An 8,245-nucleotide genomic window follows, 5' to 3' on the forward strand; every position below is an offset into this window, starting at 1 on the left:
CCCAGAAGCTCTTGAATGAAGGGGAAGCTGGGTCTCCTCAAGAAAAGACACCAGCACACTACAAATAATTTGTATTGTTAATTACTCTCCTAACTTTCCCTAAAGGTACCTATGACTTTTTACTGGGGTAACAATACATTGGGAAAAGAAAATAATGAGGCCTTTCAGTGACTACTGGACACTGGTTCTGAACTGACACTAATTCTAGGGAGACCCAAAACATCACTGTGGTCATCACTGTGCTTCTGGAGATCAGGTGATCAATTAGTTTTAGCCCAGGTCCATCTCACAGTGGGCCCAGTGGCTCCACAATCCTATTCTGTGGTTATTTACACAGTTTCAGAATGCATAATTAGAATAGATGTACTCGGAAACTGGCAGACCAAGTTCCCTGACCTATGTTGTTAGCGCTATTATGGAGGAAAAGGCTAAGTGGAAGTCGTTACGACACTCTCTAGGAAAGTAGTAAATGGAAGGAATACCATGTTCCTGGAGTGATTGCAGAGATTAGTGACACAAGAAAGGAGCTTGAAGTTTGCAGGGGTGCTGATTTCCACCATATCCCCATTCAACTTGCCTGTTTGGTCTGTACAGAAGACAGATGGATCTTGGAGAATTACAGTGGATTATCATAGACCGAGCCAGGTGGTAACTCCAATTGCAGCAGCTATGACAGATGTGGTGTAATTGTTTGAGCAAATTAACACACCCCCTGATTACCTGGTATGTAGCTATTGAGCTGGCAAATGCCTTTTTCTCCATCCCTGTCAATAAGGTCCACCAGAAGCCGTTTGTTTTCAGGTGGCAAGGCCAACAAAACACCTTTAGTGTCCTATCTCAGGGATATATCAACTGTACTGCCATATGTCATAATTTAGTTTGCAGAGATCTTGACCACTTTCCCTTTACATAAGATATTACATTGGTCCATTATTATACTGAATGACATTATACTGAATGGACCTAGTGAGCAAGAAGTAGTAATTACTGTAGACTTATTGGTAAGACATTTGAGAGCTGGAGGGTAGGAAATAACTAGTTTAAAAAATTAAAGGAGCCTTCTATCTCAGTGAAATTTCTAGGGATCCAGTGGTATGGGGCATGCTGAAATACCCCTTCTAAGGCAAAGGGTAAGTTGTTGCATCTGGCCCCTCCAAAGCTAAAAAAGAGGTGCAAAGCCTCATGGGTATCTGGATTTTATGGACAATATATTCCTTCATTGAGACAACATTCTTCAATGGCCATTTAACCACGCACCACTAAGCTACTATGTGACCTAAGGTGCCCATTATAAGCTAGGTGTTACTTGATCCACCAAGCCATAAGCTGGGTATGCACAGCCAAACCCCATCATACATTGAAGTGGAATGTAAGTGATTGAACCCAAACAGGCCCTCAGGACATAAATAGGATGATGTGAAGAAGTAGTTCAAATGCCCATTTTCCCACTCCTGCTACACCCTTTTATCTCCCAGGCTGCATGTATGGCTTCACAAGGCGTTCCTTCTGAGGAAGGAAGAGACCCATGACTGGTCTACAGATAATTCTGTACAATGTGCGGGCACCAGTCAAAAGTGGACAGCTGTAGCACCATGGCCCTTTTCTGGGATAAAGTAAATCCTCCCAATAAGAAGAACTTCTAGCAGGGCACCTGGTTGTTCACTTTGCTTGGAAGGAGAAATAGTCATACATGTGTTTATGTATCAATTTAAGGGCTATGGCAAGTGGTTTGGCTAGATGGTCAGGGACTTAGAATGAACATGATTAGGATATTGATTACAAGGAAAGTTGGGAAAGAACTATGTGGGTATGCCTCTATGTAAGGGAAAAAATGAAGAATTTGTTTTATATGTGAATGCTTAGCAAAGTGTAACCTCAGTAGAGGAAGAATTTTAATTAAGTGGATAGGATGACCTATTCTGTGGATACCAGTCCACTCATGAATAAAGTTGTCATGGTAGCAGAGAGAGAGGTTGTGCATGGGTTTGACAATATGGACTTCCAATCACCAAGGCCATTGTGGCTATGACCACTGCTGAGTGCTCACTTGGCTAGCAGCAAAGACCAGCACTGAATCCCCAGTAAGGCACCATTCTCACTAGGGTGATCAGCCAGCTACCTGCTGACTGGTTCATTATGCTGAACTCCTTCCATCATGGAAGTGGCAGGGTTTTTTCTTACTGGAATGGAGACTTACTTACTCTGGATATGGACTTGCCTTCCCTGAATGCAATGCTTCTGCCAAAATTGACATCCATGGACTTACAGAATGCATTATCCATTGTCATGGTATTCCACACAGCATTGCCCCTCATCTAGGACTCACTACACAGCAAAAAAGGTATGGCAGTTGGCCTTTCTCTTGGAATCCACTAGTCTTACAATGTTCCCCACCATCCAGAAGCAGCTTGAAACAGTGGAAAAGTCTTTTGAAGACTAATTACAACACCAGGTAGATGGCAATACCTTGCAAGACTGGGACAATGTTCTCCAGAAGGGTATGTGTATTCTGAATCAGCATCCAATATATGATATCCAATATATGATAGGTTTCACAAGTTCACTAGCAAAATTTTTGCTTTCTACTCCTGTGACCATATGCTTTCCTGCCCTAAAGATTCCAAAGGAAGGAACATTTCCACCAGGAGACTCAACAATGACTCCACTGAATTGAAAGTTAGGACTGCTGCCCAGCCACTTTGGACTTTACATCTTCTGAATCAGTAGGCAAAGAAGAGAGTTGCTGTGTTTACTGGGGTGATTTATCCTGATTACCAAGGGGAAATTGGACTCCTGCTCCACAACAGACCTGAGGAATAGTATGACTAGATTTACTGGAGGTCCCTTAGGCTGTCTTAGTCCTACTATGCCCTGTGAACAAGGTCAGTGGAAACTACAACAACCCAGTCCAGGTGGAACTACAAATGACCCAGGCTTGTCAAGAATGAAGGTTTGGGTCTCCCCATTAGGGAAAAACCATGAACAACTGACATGCTTTCTGAAGGTAAAGGAAATATGGTCTGGGTACTGGAAGAATGTTGTTACAAATACTAGCTATAACCACATGACCAGTTATAGAAATGAGGACTGTAATTATCATGAGTATTTCTCCTTATTTGGTTCTGAGTATATGTGAATAGATATAAAATATTTTTTTCTTGCTCTTATCCTCTTATCATATAACATAAGATGTATTGAATTTTATGTCACACTATTTGAGTATTATTAATACTGCATCATAATATTTAAATTATGGGATATCAAGGAGAAGAGTAAATAGCACCCATAGACTTTTCCTTCTCTTCTAGAGAAGTTTTAGTGTGTTTCAGTTGTATGCAGAACAGTTGTATTATGTGAGGTGAAACTATTATTGCCATTATTTAGAGATTGTAGTTAAGGAGATGTGCTGGATTGACAAGGTATAGACATGTGATGGTTAATTTTATATATAAACTTGAGGAGCCACAGGATCCCCAGGTATCTGGCTAAACATTATGTCTTAGTGTGTTTGTGAAAATATTTCCTGAAGAGATTGGAATTTGAACTGGCAGACTGAGTAAAGTAGATTGCCCTCCCCAATATAGACTGACCTCCCCATTCCAATTCATAGAGGGCCTGAATAGAAAAAAAAATGGTGAAGGAAGAGAGAATTTTCTCTCTCTCTGTCTCCCTCCCTCCCTCCCTCCTCCTCTTTCTCTGTGTCTCCTTGTCTCTCTCTGACTCTATTAGCTAGAATATCAGTCTTATCCTGCCCTCACTATTCCTGCTTCTCAGGGCTTCAGACTTGGACTGGAATTTATACCATTGGCTCCTGGTTCTTAGGTGTTTGAATTGTACCACCTGCTTTTCTGGGCCCCCAGACAATAGAAGGCAGATCAAATTGTGGGACTTTGCAGCCTCCATAGTCATATGTGCACGTTCCTTATAATAAATCTCATTTTTGATATAGAGCCTATTAGTCTCTTTTTCTGGAGAACTCTAGTACAAGTGTGTAACCATTCTTAACTCTTTGATCTTTATCCTTTGAGTTATTTTTCTTATTAAACAGAACAATCCTAGCATCCTCTTCCCACCAGCTCCTGTCTTGAAGGAACCCCTGCATCATGCTGCTGTAATCATGCTGCTTGCCTTAGAGCTAAGAATGCTCTGACTCAAACTGACAGATGGGTGAAAGAGATATGCTGTCCTTTTGCATTTTCTCCTAATGCAGTGTCAAAGTAGTTATCTGATTCTGCCTCTCGTGGTTTTTTTTAAGTTTTTGTTTATTTGATTTTTTACAAATGTGCAATATTTCTGGACATTTTCTTTACAGTGTGTTTTCATGAACAGAGCATTCTGAACATTCTAATTATTTTAAAACCATTTTTGTTTAACATTTACATATATATGCTTATGAAAATATAGTTTTCTAAGGAAATAAAACATTTAAAAATGGAATAAATTTACCACCCCTCATTTCAGAGAGTTTGCTACTGGACTGCAACTTAAAGTTGATGTCCCTTACAATGCTGGGATGCAGACCCAATAAAACTATTATGAATGATGTAACTATTTAAAATAGTGATCTTTAAACACAGACATTGTTATGAATAGAGAAGAAGTCAGAGACAATTTTAAATGTGTGGGAGCACAGAAGACTGAGGAAAGTGTCAGTCATGAGTGCCATCAAGAATTATCTTTTAACCAGGAGACTGATGTCATTTATTTTTCTCATTTGTGTTTCAGTCTTCTACTGAACCAAGGAGATTTTTATGACCTTCTCAAAACTAGTTTCTTTCATAAATCCAAATCTTGTTTCAAAGTTTCACTTTATTACTTCATTTCCTTTCCTTTTTCTGGCAAGTGAACCAAATCCACAGAACTGCTAATGGAACTTTCTGAGGTCTTACGTGAAGTGTGATGAATTTAGTTCAACTCCTGTTACAACAAAAGAAAAACTTGGGAAAAAATGTGGATAAAATAAAACCTAGCCTCCCCAAAATATAGTGTCGATGCAAACATAATTTAAGAGTCAAAGTAGTTATCCTATCTTGGCGGTGTTGGATAAGTAACATTTCACCAAATCCCTGTATCTGGGCAGTGAAGGCAGGAGTTTAGGAAATAATGCCAGTTATTTAAAATATGTCATCAAACTCAGTAAAGCATTGGGGTATAAATGGGTTTTACTGAAAACAGTGTTTAAATAATTAAAGTGGTTGACAGGCTGGTAGATGTGTTCTCTCTCTCTCTCTCTCTTTTTTAATGAAGTTAGCATACAAGAAACTCTATCAATAGGATACATGTTTTGGGCTTGATTCAAGAAATGAAGGTGATTTTTCTTGATTAAAGAATGGAAGAAGAAAGAGGAAGAGTAAGGAACATTATTTATTTTTCAAACCAGAATCTGTGCACTAGATCAGAATCACCTGGAGGTCTTCTTAGACTACAGATTGTTGGGTCAACCACCAAAGTTTCTGATTTAGTAGGTTTTGGATGAGGCCAGATACTCTAAATATCAAACAAGGTTCCAGGAAGTGATGATGTGGAGATAACATTCTGAGAACTACTGCAATAGAGTGTCATAGAAGATAAGTGGAAATTTCCAAGAAGATAAGATGGTCCTGTTCTAGCATATTTGATTTCTTTAATTATCCTATAAATGAGTTAGAATTCAGAAAATTTAATTAATGACATAAACAGCATTAAAATAAGTTGCAAGCATATGCATATGACTAGGAAATTAATGCAGTAAATATAAATTGACTAAATGATTGATGGCGAAGTAGGCTTTGAAAGGATAGGTAAGGGTTTTTTACTGTCTTTTATCCTGGGTCTCCCAAGATAATGAACAAAATGATCATTTTTTTCCCATGCTACAGAGATAATATGGAGAAAATGTTATCTTCCTAGTACTGGTAGGAATTTCATTATAAAGAGAGATGAGCTTTATAGGACTTTCCAGAAGCTGCAGGTTAGCTCTCCACACTTTATGCAGAGGAATTTACTATAATAAAAGAGAACGAAGGAAGAAAAAAGAGTAAAGAACTCACAAAACTCAACACCCAAATAACAATCCAGTTAAAAAATGGGAAGAAGACATGAAGAGACATTTTTCCAAAGAAGACATCCAGATGGCTAACAGACACATGAAAAGATGCTCAGGATCACTCATCATCAGGGGAATAGAAATCAAAACCTTCATGAGGTATCACCTCAAACCTGTCAGAATTGCTAAAATTAACAACACAGGAAACAATAGATGTTGTCGAGCATTCGGAGAAAGGGGAACCCCTGCTGACACTGTGGTGGGAACGTAAACTGGTGCAGCCACTCTGGAGGAAAGTATGGAGTTTCCTCAAGAAGTTAAAAATAGAACTACCCTATGATCCAATAATTGTGCTACTAAGTATTTACCCAAATGATACAAAAACTGATTTGAAGGGATACATGCACCTTGACACGGCACTATCAGCAATAACCAAATTCTGCAAAGAGCCCAAATCAGCTGACAAATGGGTAAAGAAGAAGTTGATTTATATATATATATATATACACATATATACATATATATGTATACACACATATATATGTATACATACATATACATATGTATGTATGTATGTATATATGTATGTATGTACATATGTATATACATGTATACATGTATACATACATATATACATACATATATATGTATATATATATACATATATACATATATATATAAACGCGGGAATATATATATTCGTTTATATATATATTTATTTACATATATATAAATTTCATTTCATTATATATATATAAATTTCATTTCATCATGTATGTATATATAATGAAATGTATACATATATATATATATATATATATATATATATATATATAAAATGAAATGTTACTCAGCCATAAAAAAGAATGGAATCTTGCATTTTTCATGACATATATTGAGCTAGAGAATATTATGCTAAGTGAAGTAAGTCAGTCAGTGAAAGACAAACACCTTATGATTTCACTCTTATGTGGAATTTAAGAAACAAAATAGATGAACACGGGGCGGGGGAGGGGAGAGGCAAAACAGGAAATAGAGTCTCTTCATTATAGAGAACAAACTGAGGGTTACTGGAGGGGAGTTGGGGAGGATGGGATAAATCGGTGATGGATATTAAGGAGGGCAGGTGTGATGAGCACTGGGTGTTGTTTGTAAGTGACGAATCACTAAATTCTCTTCCTGAAAGTATTACTGTGTATGTTAACTAACTGGAATTTAAATGAAAGAGGCTGAAGAGAACTGTGAGGAGTGACCTAGTGGCCTGGGGCCAGGGAAAGAGTCACATCTACTGGAGAGCTTCCAGTGAAATTCTATGGGGATGTTATTGGACTTATATAGCAGATATAACTGCGCTTCTTGTGGAAGCCAATGAAAAAGCTAACCTGTGTGTGTAGATTTTAGCGCAGGTCCAAGAGCACTTACAGCTAATTTACATTGATGTGCTAATTCAATAATTAAAATAACCTCCTTGTTCTCCTAATTTTCATGTGATAATTTAAACATAAAATTGGAAACTTCACAATGATTAAAAAGTTTAATCTTCACTATTTGAGCATTTTCCATGAAAAATAAGATTTCTAGTATCTTCAGAAAAATCAGGATATTTTCACTGAAGAGAACCTAATGGAAAGCTCTGATTAAAGAAAGAAGATTTCTACATGTTGTATCCAAATCCATCTCTTCCTAACTTCAAACTACTGGCTTTGATCTGCTAGTTTTTCCTTGTGAATTAGCATACATAAATGTAAATCTCTTTTCTCTGATTTTGTTATAGATAGTTTAGATTTTTTGTGTGTGTGTTTTCAATTTCATCTAGTGTTTTGGCACATAGTGTTTATTCAGTCATTGTGGAGGTAGGCTTCGGTTTCATGTGATGAAGGTACTCATCTAAGATCACTGAAATTTGCCATGTTGCTTTTCTTACACTGTGGTATGGGGAGCTGGACATGTTTCAGACAATGCTGGATTATAGTCAACACTTTTGGGGATTTTTGCCTTACCATTCCTTCTTTCAGTACCAGAATTTTCTTGGGGGCATCTCCCTTCCATCAGTAACTTTATATATGGTTTAGGGGCACTTGCAACCATCTGTGATCACACAGTAGCTTATCTGACCCTGTCGTAACAAACAGAGCATCACATCATCTGGTGATAGTGGCTGGTCGAGGATAGGCAGTTGATCCAGGCTGATCAAATGCAGTTTAATCCTGGGGCTCTTTG

At 37.8% G+C, this 8,245-nt stretch overlaps 1 pseudogene; it reads left to right on the forward strand.

The window, feature by feature from the left end:
• Nucleotides 1-3,683, forward strand: part of LOC123383995 — a 122,960-nt pseudogene extending 119,277 nt beyond the window's left edge.
• The last annotated feature ends 4,562 nt before the right edge of the window (nt 3,684-8,245 follow it).

This window comes from Felis catus, chromosome A2 (genome assembly GCF_018350175.1).
Source record: "Felis catus isolate Fca126 chromosome A2, F.catus_Fca126_mat1.0, whole genome shotgun sequence".
Lineage (NCBI taxonomy): Eukaryota > Metazoa > Chordata > Mammalia > Carnivora > Felidae > Felis > Felis catus.